This window comes from Triticum urartu, chromosome 5, assembly GCF_003073215.2.
Source record: "Triticum urartu cultivar G1812 chromosome 5, Tu2.1, whole genome shotgun sequence".
NCBI lineage: Eukaryota > Viridiplantae > Streptophyta > Magnoliopsida > Poales > Poaceae > Triticum > Triticum urartu.
This window is the reverse complement of record NC_053026.1, coordinates 355,409,346-355,427,553: the sequence shown is the minus strand read 5'-3', so window position 1 is coordinate 355,427,553 and position 18,208 is coordinate 355,409,346.

Below are 18,208 nucleotides of genomic sequence, written 5' to 3'. Positions count from 1 at the left end.
GGAAGTTTCCCCGACAGAACAGCTCTGCCGGAGCCCTAGATTGGTTCCACCAAGGTTCCGCCTCGTGGCGGTGGAGTTTCGTCCCGTGAGCTTGCTTATGATTTTTTCCTCGATGAAAGACTTCATATAGTAGAAGATGGGCATCGGAGGGCCACCATGGGCCCACGAGGCAGGGGGCGCGCCCAGGGGGGTAGGGCGTGCCCCCCTCGTGGCCAGGGTGTGGGCCCCCTTTGGTGGATTCTTTCTCCAGTATTTTTATTAATTCCAAAAATAACTTCTGTGAAGTTTCAGGACTTTTGGAGCTGTGCAGAATAGGTCTCTAATATTTGCTCCTTTTCCATCCCAGAATTCCAGCTGCCGGCATTCCCCCTCTTCATGTAAACCTTGTAAAATAAGAGAGAATAGGCATAAGTATTGTGACATAATGTGTAATAACAGCCCATAATGCAATAAATATCGATATAAAAGCATGATGCAAAATGGACGTATCAACTCCCCCAAGCTTAGACCTTGCTTGTCCTCAAGCGAAATCCAAAATCGAAAAATATGTCCACATGTTTAGAGATAGAGGTGTCGATAAAATAAAATACGGACATGAGGGCATCATGATCATTCTTAGAACAACAACATATATATATTGTCATATTATCTCTTATGCTAAAGTAACAATTCAATCACAATTTCAAGTATGAATCATAAACTTCATTGAGAACCAACAAACTCTAATCTCAGTCATTGAGGCAATTGCAATTTATCATAACATAGGAAAGAGTCAATATAATAGCTTTTCAGCAAGTCTACATACTCAACCATCTTTTAGTCTTTCATAATTGCTAACACTCACGCGATATTTATGGTTATGAAGTTTTAATCGGACACAGAGAAAGACATGGGCTTATAGTTTTGCCTCCCAACGTTTTACCTCAAGGGTAATGTCAACAATAATAGTTCATGAAAACCCACATCTAATTAGCCATATATATCAGGATCTTTCCAACACATTGTGCTTGCCAAAGGATAAAATGTAAAAAGGAAAGGTGAAAATCACCATGACTCTTATATAAGGTAGAAGGTAAAAGTAAAATATAGGCCCTTCACAGAGGGAAGCAGAGGTTGTCATGCGCTTTTATGGTTGGATGCACAAAATCTTAATGCAAAAGAACATCACTTTATATTGCCACTTGTGATATGGACCTTTATTATGCAGTCCGTCGCTTTTATTTCTTCCACATCACAAGATCGTATAAAGCTTATTTTCTCCACATTAATAGATCATACATATTTAGAGAGCAATTTTTATTGCGTGGACCGATGACAACTTACTTGAAGGATCTTACTCAATCCATAGGTAGATATGGTGGACTCTCATGGCAAAAACGGGTTTAGGGATATTTGGAAGCACAAGTAGTATCTCTACTTGGTGCAAAGAAATTGGCTAGCAAGAGAGGGAAAGGCAAGCTCAACATGTTGGATGATCCATGACAATATAATTTATCTCAGATGTACCCATTACGTTGTCTTCCTTGTCCAACGTCAACTCTTTAGCATATCATACTTTAATGAGTGCTCACAATTATAAAAGATGTCCAAGATAGTATATTTATATGTGAACCTCTCTTTCTTTATTACTTCCTATTAATTGCAACGATGACCAAAACTATGTTTGTCAACTCTCAACAACTTTTATTCATCATACTCTTTATATGTGAGCTCATTACTCTCCATAAGACCCATATGATCTCTTTATTTCTTTTATTTCTTCTATTTTATTTTATTACCTCTAGATCATAGCAAAATAGTCAATCCCTTGACTCAACACTAATCTTTGCAGTATGTTCCTTGTAGTGAAGATGAGCAGGGACATTTGTAGTGTAGAGGTCTATACGGTCAGTTGTGATGGACATTTTGAACTCTTTGGGTCTCTTTGATTCGTAGGATTTTGTAAACATAGGAATAGGAATTGTAGTGGCCTGCCCACTTGAATCCTATAAGATTAGCAAGGAAATGCGGGGAGTTGTGTCGCCTTTGAGAGTTACACTAATATTAATAGTACCGCACCTTCAGTTGAAGAGGGATGGTATCCGAAGCCTTTCTAGCCATATCGGCAATACTAGCACATATATTCCAGTAAGTTCCACTTTCCTAATTTTACTCCTAATGCTTACGATTTTCCCGTTATATCTACACTATGATTTGTGTAGCTGCTTTGTGTCGCACTAGCAGTAGTCCACTCTTGAAGCTAAACAACACACCAATCATAAGTCCAAAGCTTACTTCTTCAAATACGAATTGTGATATGATACTGAGATTAGCTAACAGACACATATTTAATTGGTTAGCTAATGCTCCCAATTGCCAAATGCATGTGGCCACATATAGAGAGACATCATGGAATTGCATTTCTTTGGGTGCTCTCATTCATCATGGGTGGGCAACCAACATTGTATAGAAAGGGGAATCTCAATAATATGCTTCCTCTTCTCTTCTTTAACATGCTCCTCTTCTGTTCTTCTTTAGTAAGCACAGTATGTTCCTTGTCAGGAAGGGGAGCAGGGACATCTGCAGTCAACACCTCTATTGGGCCGGTTCTGCTAATTGATTTCGCACTTTGAGTTGGTCTGCCATAATACCTCGAAAATGGTGGGAGACGCGCGGTCTTTGATAGACTAAACCAATAGTAACAAATGTGCGCCTTCACATGAATAGAGCTGGCCTGTAGGTGATTGATAGGCTGCATATTAGTAGTGGCAAAACCCTATGTTTTCCAGCCAGTTCCGCTTTCCTGATTTATTTATGGTGGTTATGGCGTACCCCCGTTATCTACACTATGATCTGCCTACTGGCTTTGCGCTCTCGTTATCATGGTTTGGCAATAAACTTTCTATACGGTATATTATGAACCTATCATCTGCCAACTATGCTTACATCTGGGGCCCCCAATAGGGAGCCTATTTTTTGTGTAGTTGTGCCAGATTATATTAATATACTCACCATATTACAGCACACATCAGCTCTCTCATCAGAATTCAGTGATAGCACACAAGGGTTTACAGGGAGCCTCTATTATATTACAATATCCGTTGCATTACAAAGATAATCTCACTATTATTTGTGTTTTCATGCTTTACAACTATTGTACGTAATCACAATGAATATAAGAATGCGCACATCAGAAGAATATTGCGGAACAGTTCAATGGGTAACAAACTTGGCATCAAGGGATTGAGGTCCATTGTGGATGCAATGAAACCCACATGCTCCCGACCTATAGATTCGTATTCAGAATATGATCTTAATGACTATTCTGAGCTCAAGGAGTCAAAGGCAGATGGCCTAACCTATTCACCCAATAAGGTGCTTGTTCTAATTTGGCAAGGTTTTATTGGTTGTACATATCTTGCATAAGGAGTCTTGCATTTCTTTTGCTTCGTTGCACCGCCATCTGCTTAGTTTACTCATGATATATGTGAAGATGCCATGCCCATCCATTACTAGGATCCTTGAGTTGCGTGAAATTTCTAGGATTGACCAAAATGCATGAAAATATGATATGCATGATGATCTAGTGTATAACATTCCAAATTGCAAATTTGGGATGTTACAAACCTACCCCCCTTAAGATGAATCTCGCCCTCGAGATTCGGGTTGGCTAGAAAATAGGTGAGGGTGGTCCTTGAGCAAATCTTCTTCTCTTTCCCAGGTGGCTTCATCCTCTGAGTGGTGGTTCCACTGAACTTTGCAAAACTTGATAACCTTGCTGTGGGTAACTCTGCTGGCATAATCGAGAATCTTGACTGGCTTCTCCACATACGTTAAGTCATCCTCCAACTGAATCGCTTCAAGCGGTACTGTATCTCTTAGCGGTACCTCCACCATCTTGGCATGACATTTCTTCAGTTGAGAAACATGGAATACATCATGAACTCCTGACAGTCCCTCTGGTAATTCCAACTTATAAGCGATTTCTCCCATACGTTGCAAGATCTTATACGGTCCAACGAAACACGGTGCTAGTTTTCCCTTAACTCCAAAGCGCTTAACTCCTCGAAGTGGGGATACTCGGAGATAAAATCTGTCTCCAGTTTCGTAAACTGTCTCCTTGTGTTTTGAATCTGCGTAGCTCTTCTGCCTGGACTGGGCTACCTTGAGCCTATCGCGAATCAACTTAACTTTCCGTTCAGACTCCTTAATCAAATCTGGTCCAAAGAACTGACGGTCTCCAACTTTGTCCCATGACAACGGTGTCCTGCACCTCCTTCCGTATAAAGCTTCGAAAGGTGCCATCTTCAAACTAGTTTGGTAACTGTTGTTATAAGAAAACTCCGCATACGGCAAGTTATCGTCCCAACTAGATCCATAATCTAGTGCACAAGCTCTCAGCATATCTTCCAAAATCTGATTGACTCTCTCGGTCTGTCCATCTGTCTGCGGATGAAAAGCTGTGCTGAACTCTAGTCTGGTTCCTAAAGTTTCATGCAACTGATTCCAAAATTTTGAGGTAAATTGAGTTCCTCTATCTGATACGGTACTCCTCGGAACTCCATGCAAACATACGATCCTGGTCATGTATATCTTTGCCAACTTAGCACTGGTGTAAGTGGTCTTAACTGGAATGAAATGTGCTACCTTTGTCAAACGATCAACTACTACCCATATCGAGTCATAGCCTGCTTTCGTCCTGGGTAGTCCTGTGATAAAATCCATGCCTATCTTATCCCACTTCCATTCGGGTATCGGCAATGGTTGTAACAATCCTGCTGGCTTCTGATGCTCTGCCTTTACTCTCTGACATACGTCACAAACTGCTACATATGCTGCAATATCCTTCTTCATTCCGGTCCACCAGAACGTTTCCTTCAAATCCAAATACATCTTGGTATTCCCTGGGTGAATCGAATACGGTGAATCATGTGCCTCGTGCAAAATCAACTTCCTGATCTCCGGGTCATTTGGCACATAAACACGGTCCTCAAACCATAAGGTATCGTACTCATCCTCACGAAATCCCTTTGCTTTTCCTTCGCTCAATTTCTCTTTTATAGCAGCAATCTCCTTGTCAGATTTCTGAGCTTCTCTGATCTTATCCATCAATGTTGACTGAATCTCCAATGTTGCTACATAGCCTCTCGGAACTATTTCCAAACATAGCTCACGAAGGTTTTCTGCTAACTCCTTTGGTACTTCTCCCATCACTAGGGTGTTGACATGGCTCTTACGGCTCAATGCGTCAGCTACCACATTAGCTTTTCCGGGATGGTAATGCAATCTCATGTCATAATCCTTGATGAGCTCCAACCATCTCCTTTGTCTGAGGTTCAACTCCTTCTGCGTGAAAATGTACTTCAAACTCTTGTGATCCGTGTACACCTCACAATGATTTCCAATGAGGAAATGTCTCCATGTTTTCAATGCATGCACTACGGCTGCTAACTCCAAATCATGAGTGGCATAATTCAACTCATGAGGCTTCAGTTGCCGTGAAGCATATGAAACAACTCTCCCTTCCTGCATAAGCACTGCTCCAAGTCCTCGACGTGAAGCATCGCAATACACCTCATAATCCTTGGTCTGATCTGGCAAAATCAATACTGGTGAGGTAACCAAGCGTTTCTTCAACTCCTGGAAACTAGCCTCACACTCCTCAGTCCAATTGAACTTAGTATCCTTCTTCAACAATTCAGTCATAGGCTTTGCAATCTTTGAAAAGTTCTCAATGAACCTCCGGTAGTATCCTGCGAGTCCAAGAAAACTCCGGATCTCTCCAACTGTCGTTGGTGATTCCCATTCGGTTACGGTCTCAACCTTAGTGGGGTCAAATGCTATACCTTCTCCGGATATAACATGTCCGAGGAATCCAACTTCCTTCAACCAAAACTCACATTTGCTGAATTTGGCATATAACTGATGTTCTCTGAGCTTCTCCAAAACCAAACGCAAATGTTCCTTATGCTCCTCTTCATTCTTTGAATAAACCAGGATGTCATCAATGAACACTACGACGAACTTATCCAAAAACTCCATAAACACTTTGTTCATCAGGTTCATAAAATAGGCAGGTGCGTTAGTCAATCCAAATGACATAACGTTATACTCATACAGTCCATATCTTGTGGTGAATGCTGTCTTAGGTATGTCCTGCTCTCGAATCTTCAATTGATGGTACCCTGATCACAAATCGATCTTGGAAAACACTTTAGCTCCTTGCAAACGATCAAACAGATCATTAATCATTGGCAGTGGGTACTTATTCTTGATGGTTACTTCATTCAATCCCCAATAATCTACAACCATCCTTAATGATCCATCCTTCTTTTCCACTAGAAGTACTGGTGATCCCCAAGGCGAAGAACTTGGGCGAATGTAACCTTTATCCAATAACTCCTTAATCCGATTCTTAACTTCTACCAAATCCTTTGCTGGCATCCGGTACGGTTGCTTCGATATTGGGCCTGTACCTGGCAATAACTCAATCAAAAACTCAATGTCTCTATCCGGTGGCATGCCTGGTAATTCCTCAGGAAATACATCAGGAAAATCCTTTACCACTGGTACTTCTTCTTGCACAACTCCTGTTAGGCAATTTACTTGTGTCCTTTTTGGTACATGCCGGGATACATACTTGATCCTTCTTCCTTCTGGTGTGGTAAGCAAAATTGTCTTACTGGCGCAATCGATGTTTCCTCCATACATCGACAGCCAATCCATACCAAGAATCACATCCAGACCTTGAGATTCCAATACTATTAGGTCTGAGGGAAACACATAGTTACCAATCCTTAATGGTAACCGATCACACCATCGTCTAGCCATAAACTCCGCTCCTGGTGAGCTTACTAACATGGGTGACCTAAGGGCTTGGGTTGGTAGGTTATACTTATCCACAAATCCCCTTGATATGTATGAATGCGATGCTCCAGTATCAAAAAGAACGAGTGCAGTAAATGACTTAACCAAAAACTTACCGATTACTGCATCGGGCTGATCTTCAACCTCCTCCACATTAACGTGGTTCACTTGTCCCCTATTGAAAGGGTTCGGCTTTTTCCCAGAGCTTCCATTGCCATTTCCATTCTGGCCTTCAGGACATTCATTGGCATAATGTCCGGTCTTGGAACACTTGAAACAGGTGACTTGACTCAGGTCTCTCTTGGTTGGGGTCGATGGGGTGGTCCGGTTCTGGCCGTTGCTTCCTCCATTCCCATTACCATTCTTGTGGCCATTATGGTTGTGCGAGCTACCTCCTCCATGGGTGTGCTGAAACTGAAATCCCGGTTTAGGGGCAAAACGGGGCTTCTGCTGGGCTCCAGAGTTATACTTCCCCTGTCCATACTTCCTCTTACGGTTCTCAATCTGCTGTTGCTTTCCTTCAATCATGATGGCACGATCTACCAACTCCTGGTAGTTGTTGAAACTTGCTACCATCAATTGCATGCTTAGTTCATCATTCAGTCCTTCCAGAAACTTCTCCTGCTTAGCTGCATCTGTAGCCACGTCATCTGGGGCATAACGTGCTAACTTGCTGAAATCGTCAACGTACTGGCCAACTGTCCTTCCTCCTTGGAGTAAGTTGCGAAACTCACGCTTCTTCATGGCCATAGCTCCTGCTGAAACATGGGTAGTGCGGAAAGCTTGCTGAAACTGATCCCATGTGACAGTGTCAACTGGGTAAGTGGCTGTGAAATTCTCCCACCATGCTGCCGCGGGTCCGTCAAGCTGGTGAGCGGCAAACTTCACTTTCTCACCATCCGTGCATCCTGCAGTGGTCAACTCCCTTCCTATCTTGCGGAGCCAATCGTCTGCTACTATTGGCTCGGTGCTACTAGAAAAAACCGGCGGATTCAGCCTAAGGAAATGGGCTAAGTGGTCAACAGGTGGTGGTGGTGGTGGGTTGTTGTTGTTGTTGTTGTTCTGCTGGTTCTGGACTAACATCTGCATCAATTGATTCTGCTGCTGGATCAACTGAGTGAGCTCTGGTGGGAATCCATTGTCACACCTCGGAGGCATCTGAGGGTTTAGAAAAGATGAGAATTAAGAATAGAGTGAGGTCTAAAGGGAAAACACTACCCAATGCACATGGGCAAATGCACACAAAATCACTTCATTCAATCAAACAAGGGCTTACAATCGGTCTAAAACTATCGCAAAAGTGCTCGACTATAATGTTTACAGGGGGGGAAATGCTACTACTATCTGGTGGTCATCTAGAAATTTGAACCGGTGGAAGACTCCATGATATCTGCTCCAGCTTCGTCTTCAAAGTCGGGTTCACTTGGATCCGAATCGGTGTCTTCGATGATGATGTAGTTGTCCGGACATGCAACGTACTCGTCTTCCTCCTTGGATGCTAACTTCCTCTTGAGTTCTTCAATCTCCTGCTTAAGATCGCCATTGTGTCTCGCTAGAGCTACGATCTCGTCCATGTAGTCCTTGCGCGTAGACTTCAGTTCTCCTTCTAGCTCGATGATCTTTGCCTTTGCATTCTTCAACTCTATCATATCATTGCACATCTGGTTCTCGTGGCATCGAATGTGCTGGTTTAACTCCTGGATGAAAGATGCAATGGATCTATCCTTCTTGGTGCTGACTAACTCCCATTGTTCATCTCGGCGTCCGCAAATCTGGTAGATAGTGTCCTTGAGGTCTTCTTGATAAACTTCTCCAATGCGTCCCATGGTGATATGAGCTGCCATGATCCTTCCCAGACTCCAGGTTGGTGCATTGAAAACACTATCTATAGGCTTTGTGATTGGCGCGAATGTCCTTCCCGGAACTTGAGCTTGAATCTTCCAGCGCTCCTCTTCAGGCAGAGTGGCGTTGAAGGTTCCCGTGAAGCTTGGTAATCCAATGTTCAGGTACTTGGTGACTTCCTTCAGGTGAAATCCAAATGGTGTGCCTTCATCCGGTTGAGCATACTTAATCTTCGCGTTCGTCATCCTAAAAGAGTAGAAAAGATGAGGAGTTAGAAAATGAGAAGAGAATGGTGATCTATGGCTTTAACTTAGTGGTCGTGTCCTACAGTCAGCGTGTGCTCTGATACCATCTCTGTAGCGACCCGACCCGAATGGATCAAGTGCTCTGTGCTCCGGTGTCATCCCTGGATCAGTAATGCTGACACCACACAGTACATCGAAGGATTTATAGCAGAGTGGCAATCACACACTTATTACATTGTTGTCTCAAAGAGAACTTATTACAATAAATATGGCTTAAGGCCATATAATAACGATAACAGCGGAAGACTCGGAAGATAAATGGGTCCATCAACTCCAACGGCATCACTGAGTATAGAACCACGACCTAAAAGCACATTACTCGTCGTCTGAAAAGTCTGCAACATGAGAAGTTGCAGCCCGAAAACGGGTCAGCACATGGAATATGCTGGCAATGTAACACATAGAGAGTAATGGAATGAAACAGCTGTACTACATGCATATATGGCTGGTGGAAAGCTCTATGGTTACAGTTTTGCGTAAAGCCAGTTTTTCCCTACTGCAAAGGAATAAATTTATTTAACTATCATGGTAGTTGTTGAACATCGAGAATGGTTGACAGCATTCCGATCCCAATTAAGTGAACAATTAAAACCCAACAACATTAATTAGAAGTAACATGTTGAGATTCACATGATATTCAAGTACTAGATACTCAAGTTGTCCATAACCGGGGACACGGCTAATCATGATTAGTTTGTACACTCTGCAGAGGTTTGCGCACTTTTCCCCACAAGACTCGATCGCCTCCGTTTGGTTTCTCGCACTACATGGTGTTTGAGAAGACGGATGACCGAGACACAGTCTTTCAGAAGCGCTAGCACCTTACGATCGGGTAGACCGTACCACCTATAACCCCTACATCTGCTAGTCTACCACTGTAAGAGTTCGCACGACTTAGTCAACTATGCCAGAGCCCATAGTAGCTTGTGGCTGCACACGGAAGTTACTAGCATGAATGATCTTATGATCCCTTTGAGCCTGGGTGGCGGTCCAAAATAAAACAGGCAAGTCCTGATAGACATCAGGTGCCTCAATCCACCCAGATGTGTGTTTAAGTTGCCACCTTAGGTAAACCATTAAATTAACAAACTCACATCTGTCATGGATATCACTCACCCAATCCACGTCTACTAGCATAGCATGGCATAATAAGCAAACGTAGAAGTAACTCCCAAAGGTTTCATAATAAACGGGTAATAGGTACTACCTCATCTACTTCCCATCCCACAATTTAATTAGATCCTAATCATGCAATGTGTGAGGATTGATCTAATGTAATAAAACTGGGTTGTAGAAAAAGGTATGATCAAAGTGTTACTTGCCTTGCTGATGATCCACGAGACCTAGGGTTTCGAAGTAACAAGCGACGCAATCCAGGTGATCTATCGCAGACAAACAACAAGCATACAATAAGTACTCAACTAATGCACAGGTAAAACTCGAACAAGAGAACGAACCAGAAAGTTCAACTTAAGAACTCCGGTTGCAAAGAAAGAACGAACCGAACAAAGAAACGGAAAATAAACGGCGGAAGAAAACAACTCGGTTCTAGCAAGTTGAAACTAGGTCAAATTTTACCGTGGCAAAAACTTGTTTAAGTTGATTAGTCGGAACGGTGGTTTCGAGACGAAACTCCAGGCGCTTGAATCACCTGATTCCGATAAATGAGCGATAAGAAAGACTAGAATGAAGATCGGATCTGAGATCACGATCGTGGAATAAATCCGACGAAAAGAAAGAGACGAACGGTTAAACGAACGGGCGTTCGTTAACCAGGAAAAATCGGTGATCACGTTCGTTGAGACGAATGGTCCGAAAGAAGAACGAAAACCGATCTAGGGTTTCGGAAAAGAAAACCGAAACAAAGAACCGGAAAAAGAAAACGGAAAAGAAACGGAACGGTTCTTTTAAGAAAAACCGAACCGGGCAAGGGTGGCGCGGCTACCTCCGGCGAGGCTCCGGCGGCGGCGGGGCAAGGGCGGCGGCGGCGGCGCTAGGGCGGCGGCGGCAGCAGCTAGGCGGCGGCAGCAGCTAGAGGCGGCGGGGCTGGCGCGCGGCTCGGGGCGGGAGGCGGCGGTGGCTGCGGCTTGGGGTGGAGAGGGGGGGTGTTGGGGTATTTATATAGGTGGGGGGGTCTCTTGCTTGGGGAAGGGGCAAGGGGAGGCGGCGGCGGCTTGGAGTCCTTCCAGGACTCGGCCTGGCGGCTGGCGCGCGCGGCTGGGCCGGCCTTGGCCCAGGCGGCTGGGCCTGCGTACTTTTTTTAAAATCGGTTACGCGCGCAGAAAAACAAAAGAAAGAAAATCTAAACGAACTCCAAAATTCCTAAAGTAAATTTTCCCCGACTCCTAAAAATGAGTCGAACAAAATGAACTTTACTCCGGACCTAGAATGCAATTTTTGAAAACACACATTTTTCCCTATCCAAATAAAATGCAAATAAACACCGGAAAACAAAATTTGATTTATTCATTAGATCTTCATTTTTTTCCTAACTTTGGGAAAGTCATATTATTCCCCTCTCTCATATTTGATATATTGGAAAAATAATTGAAGATGAAATAAATAAATCAAATGATCCTCTTTTCAAATTTGAGAAAACTCTCAAATATGAAAATAACGAAATCTCCAACTCTCTCCGTGGGTCCTTGAGTTGCGTGAAATTTCTAGGATCGACCAAAATGCATGAAAATATGATATGCATGATGATCTAGTGTATAACATTCCAAATTGCAAATTTGGGATGTTACATAGAGCCTGTCTTACCTACTAATGTAAGTTTGTCCTCCTCGAGCCTTCAAACTTTGTTGTGTATATTTGGATAGCTATGAGTGCAAATGTTGTTTATTTTTGTCGTCTGCATCAAATTTCTTGTTCAAAGTTTATAAAGTAGAAGTACATAAACATAAGTTTGTCCTTCTCAATTTCAGTCTTTAGTTGTACAATCTAGTTCCTTATTCGTACCATGTAAATTAAACTGAACATAGCAAGTTATCTTCTTTAGCACTATGTGTATGCTTGTGTTCTTGATCTGTAATCCAGTGGTGTGGTGAGACTACCAACAATAGCACAATGTCATATCTTGCTATGCCTCAACTATGAAGAATGCCATATTATATTAATGTTATTTAAATCATTTCTCTTTATTTACCAATCTGAAATGGTAAAAATTGACAATACACTCACCATTCATGCTTATACGTTGTTTAGAACTACATCTATGCTTGTGTTCTTGATCTGTAATCTAGTGGTCTGGTGAAGCTGGCCGCTCCTGCACAATGCCATTTCCTACCGTCTTAACTATGAACAATGCCTATTATTTTAATGCTATTTTATACTGTGTCTCTTTATTTCTGATAAATAAATGAGATGAATTGACAGCGCCGATGCTTATACGTGCAAAACCTGTTATCTACCTACTTGTTTCTCTTTCAGGGTGACAACACTTCTGCTAGGAAGAACTGCCACAATGATAGTGAGATGAACCCATTGTTTGTCCCTCTAACACATATTCCATAGGAGAAGGCAACACATATTGAGGGTAGGGATACAACCATGAAGTCACATGTTCATGTAGTGTCAAATTTACTCAGTGACACAAGCTCGATGAAGTTGCCGCCTGAATCTGTTCGACTTCTTCAGTCTGAAATTCAAGTAGAAATACATGCTTCCGCTCAAATACGACTGGAACTCCAATCTCTATGAAAGATTAACCATAAGTATAGGACATTTATTGATGCTATGCAGGTTAAGTAGGTGGATATGAGCGCCAAAGAAGCGTAGTCTCATCAGGTTGCTAAGCTGCTTGCGCTGCAGCTCCTGGGCTGGGCTAAACTTTCTTAAACTGTGTTGAAGTGCTGTCTGTTCTGTCTATTATTTTGTCCACCTGTTAACTTCCACTGGTGGTGACCTACCCAGTCTATGTAATCTGCTATTTGGTTTCCCTTTATTATCACCGGCGGCGAACTTTGATGCCAAGGGGATGTAATATGCTGTAATTTCTTTGTTGTATAGTCTAGGTTTATTCTTGGTCGATATGCTGTAATTTAGGCCAGACGGTTCAGTGGATCTCAGTGTTGTCGGTCTTCTGGCCGGCCCGTTACTCATATGGGCCAAACCGTGGGCCTATAATCATCTTGGGCCATTAGAAGGTCTAACCTATAGTTGTTTCCCGCCTTTAACAGGCTGATGTCTACTACACAACCTTCCTCTTGTAGACGTTGTTAGGCCTCCAAGTGCAGAGGTTTGTAGGACAGTAGCAAATTTCCCTCAAGTGGATGACCTAAGGTTTATCAATCCGTGGGAGGCGTAGGATGAAGATGGTCTTTCTCAAGCAACCCTGCAACCAAATAGCAAAGAGTCTCTTGTGTCCCCAACACACCCAATACAATGCTAAATTGTATATGCGCACTAGTTCGGCGAAGAGATGGTGATACAAGTGCAATATGGATGGTAGATATAGGTTTTTGTAATCTGAAAATATAAAAACAGCAAGGTAATTAATGATAAAAAGTGAGCACAAACGGTATTTCAATGTGTTGAAACAAGGCCTAGGGTTCATACTTCCACTAGTGCAAGTCCTCTCAACAATAATAACATAATTGGATCATATAACTATCCCTCAACATGCAACAAAGAGTCACTCCAAAGTCACTAATAGCGGAGAACAAACGAAGAGATTATTGTAGGGTACGAAACCACCTCAAAGTTATCTTTTCTAATCGATCTATTCAAGAGTCTGTAGTAAAATAACACAAAGCCATTCTTTCCGTTCAATCTATCCTAGAGTTCGTACTAGAATAACACCTTAAGACACAAATCAACCAAAACCCTAATGTCACCTAGATACTCCAATGTCACCTCAAGTATCCGTGGGTATGATTATACGATATGCATCGCACAATCTCAGATTGATCTATTCAACCAACACAAAGAACTTCAAAGAGTGCCCCAAAGTTTCTACCGGAGAGTCAAGACGAAAATGTGTGCCAAACCCTATGCATAGGTTCACGAGGTCACGTAACTCGCAAGTTGATCACCAAAACATACATCAAGTGGATCACATGATATCCCATTGTCTCCACAGATAAGCACATGCAAGGCATACATCAAGTGTTCTCAAATCCTTAAAAACTCAATCCGATAAGATAACTTCAAAGGGAAAACTCAATCCATTACAAGAGAGTAGAGGGGGAGAAACATCATAAGATCCAACTATAATAGCAAAGCTCGCGATACATCAAGATCGTACCACCTCAAGAACACGAGAGAGAGAGAGATCAAACACATAGCTACTGGTACATACCCTCAGCCCCGAGGGTGAACTACTCCCTCCTCGTCATGGAGAGCGCCGGGATGATGAAGATGGCCACCGGAGAGGGATTCCCCCCTCCGGCAGGGTGCCCGAACGGGTTTAGATTGGTTTTTGATGGTTACGGAGGCTTCTGGCAGCGGAACTCCCGATCTATTCTGTTCCCCGATGTTTGTAGGGTATATGGATATATATAGGCGAAAGAAGTCGGTCAGGGGAGCCACGAGGGGCCCACGAGGTAGGGGGCACGCCCAGAGGGGTAGGGCGCGCCCCCACCCTCGTGGTGGCCTCGGGACTCTTCTGGCCTAGCTCCGGTACTCCGTGGGATTCTTCTGGTCCAAAAATGATCTCCGTGAAGTTTCAGGTCAATTGGACTCCGTTTGGTTTTCCTTTTCTGCGATACTCAAAATTAATGAAAAACAGAAACTGGCACTGGGCTCTAGGTTAATAGGTTAGTCCCAAAAATCATATAAAATAGCATATAAATGCATATAAAACATCCAAGGTTGATAATATAATAGCATGGAACAATCAAAAATTATAGATACGTTGGAGACGTATCAAGCATCCCCAAGCTTAATTCCTACTCATCCTCGAGTGGGTAAATGATAAAAACAGAATTTTTGATGTGGAATGCTTTCTAGAATATTCTTCAACGTATTTTTCTCTATTGTGGCATGAATGTTCAGATCCGAAATATTCAAGATAAAAGTTTATTGTTGACATAAAAATAGTAATACTCCAAGTGTGCTAATCAAGGAATTATGTCTTATCAAAATACCATAGCCAAAGAAAACTTATCCCTACAAAGTCATGTAGTTTAGCCATGCTTCATTTTCATCACATAAAATGCTATCATCATGCACAACCCCGATGAAAAGCCAAGCAATTGTTTCATACTTATCTTCTTCAAACTCTTTCAAATTTTACGCAATATATGAGCGCAAGCCATGGACATAGCACTATGGGTGGAATAGAATATGATGATTGAGGTTGTGTGAGAAGACAAAAGGGAGAAAGTCTCACATTGATGCGGATAATCAATGGGCTATGGAGATGCCCACCGATTGATGTCAATGCAAGGAGTAGGATTGCCCTACAACGGATGCACTAGAGCTATAACTATATGAAAGCTCATCAAAGAAACTAAGTGGGTGTGCATCCAACTCGCTTACTCACAAAGATCTAGGGCATTTGAGGAAGCCCATCATTGGAATATACAAGCCAAGTTCTATAATGAAAAATTCCCACTGGTATAAGAAAGTGACAAAATAAGAGACTCTCTATCATCAAGATCATGGTGCTACTTTGAAGCACAAGTGTGGAAAAAGGATAGTAGCATTGTCCCTTCTCTCTTTTTCTCTCATTTATTTATTATTATTATTCTTTTTTATTTGGGACTTCTTTTTTTTTGGCCTCTTTTTTCTCGGAGTCTCATCCCGACTTGTGAGGGAATCATAGTCTCCATCATCCTTTCCTCACATGGGACAATGCTCTAATGATGATCATCACACTTTTATTTTCTTACAACTCAAGAATTACAACTCGATACTTAGAACAGAATATGACTCTATGTGAATGCCTCTGGCGGTGTACCGGGATTGCGATGAATCAAGAGTAACATGTATGAAATTTTTTACGAACGGTGGCTTTGCCACAAATACGATGTCAACTACATGATCATGCAAAGCAATATAACAATGATGATTCGTGTCATAATAAATGGAACGGTGGAAAGTTGCATGGAAATATATCTTGGAATGGCTATGGAAATTCCATAATAGGTAGGTATGGTGGCTGTTTTGAGGAAGATATAAGGAGGCTTATGTGTGATAGAGCGTATCATATCACGGGGTTTGGATTCACCGGCAAAGTTTGCACCAACTCTCAAGGTGAGAAAGGGCAATGCACGGTACAGAAGAGGCTAGCAATGGTGGAAGGGTGAGAGTGCGTAGAATCCATGGACTCAACATTAGTCATAAAGAACTCACATACTTATTGCAATACAAGTCATCAAAACACAAGCACTACACGCATGCTCCTAAGGGGATAAATTGGTAGGAAAAGACCATCGCTCGTCCCCGACCGCCACTCATAAGGAAAGCAATCAAAGAACACCCCATGCTTCAAATTAGTCACATAACGTTCACCATGCGTCCATGCTATGGGACTTGCCAACTTCAACACAAGTACTCATCAATTTCACAATTACTCAACTAGCACAACTCTAATATTACCGCCTTTATATCTCAAAACCATCTATCAAGCATCCAACTTCTCTTAGCATTTAAGATTTATAACCAAAGTGAATTACCATGCTGTTCTAAGGAATCTCAAAATGATATAAGTGAAGCATGAGAGATCAATTATTTCTATAAAATATACCACCGCCGTGCTCTAAAAGATATAAGCGAAGCACTAGAGCAAATGATAAACTACTCTGAAAGATATAAGTGAAGATCAATGAGTAGTCGAATAGTTATGCAACTATGTGAAGACTCTCTAACATTTACTAATTTCAGATCTTGGTCTTTTATTCGGACGCCAAGCAAAACAAAAGAAAATAAAATGATGCTCCAAGCAAAACACATATCATGTGGTGAATAAAAATATAGCTCCAAGTAAAGTTACCGATGGACGAAGACGAAAGAGGGGATGCCTTCCGGGGCATCCCCAAGCTTAGGCTTTTGGTTGTCCTTGGATTTTACCTTGGGGTGCCTTGTGCATCCCCAAGCTTAGGCTCTTGCCACTCTTTGTTCCATAATCCATCAGATCCTTACCAAAACTTGAAAACTTCACAACACAAAACTTAAAAGAAAATCTTCGTAAGCTCCGTTAGTAAAAGAAAACAAACCACCACTTCAAGGTACTGTAATGAACTAATTCTTTATTTATATTTGTGTTAAACCTACTGTATTCCAACTTTTCTATGGTTCATAAACTCTATTACTAGACATATATTCATCAAAATAAGCAAACAACACACGAAAAACAGAATCTGTCAAAAACAGAACAGTCTGTAGTAATCTGTAGGTTTTGAATACTTCTGGAATCCCAAAAATTCTACAATAGATTTATGTACGTGAGGAATTTATCTATTAATCATATTCAAAAATAATTAACTAAATAGCACTCTCCAGTAAAAAAATGGCAGCAAATATCGTGAGCGCTAAAGTTTCTGTTTTTTACAGCAAGATCGCAAAGACTTTCCCAAAGTCTTCCCAAAGGTTCTACTTGGCACAAACACTAATTAAAAGAATAAAACCACATCTAAACAGAGGCTAGATGAATTATTTATTATTAAACAGGAACAAAAATCAAAGAACAAAAAAAAGTTGGGTTGCCTCCCAACAAACGCTATCGTTTAACGCCCCTAGCTAGGCATGATAATTTCAATGATGCTCACATAAAAGATAAGAATTGAATCATAAAGAGAGCATCATGAAGAATATTACTAGCACATTTAAGTATAACCGACTTCCTAAGCATAGGGATTCTGTGAGCAAACAACTTATGAGAACAATAATCAACAAGCATAGGAAGGCAAAACAAGCATAACTTCAAAACTTGAAGCACATAGAGAGGGAACTTGATATTATTGCAATTCCTACAAGCATATGTTCCTCCCTCATAGCAATTTTAAGTAGCATCATGGATGAATTCAACAATATAACTATCACATAAAGCATTCTTTTCATGATCTACAAGTATAGAAATTTTATTACTCTCCACATAAGCAAAATTATTCTCATTAGGAATAGTGGGAGTATCATAAGAAACTCGAATACTATAAATTGTTTCCACATTAAAAGAGTAATGTTCAGAAAAAAGGTAATCATAATCATGACAAGTTTTAATATAATCATCACTACTTTTTATAGCATACGTATCATCACAATAATTATCA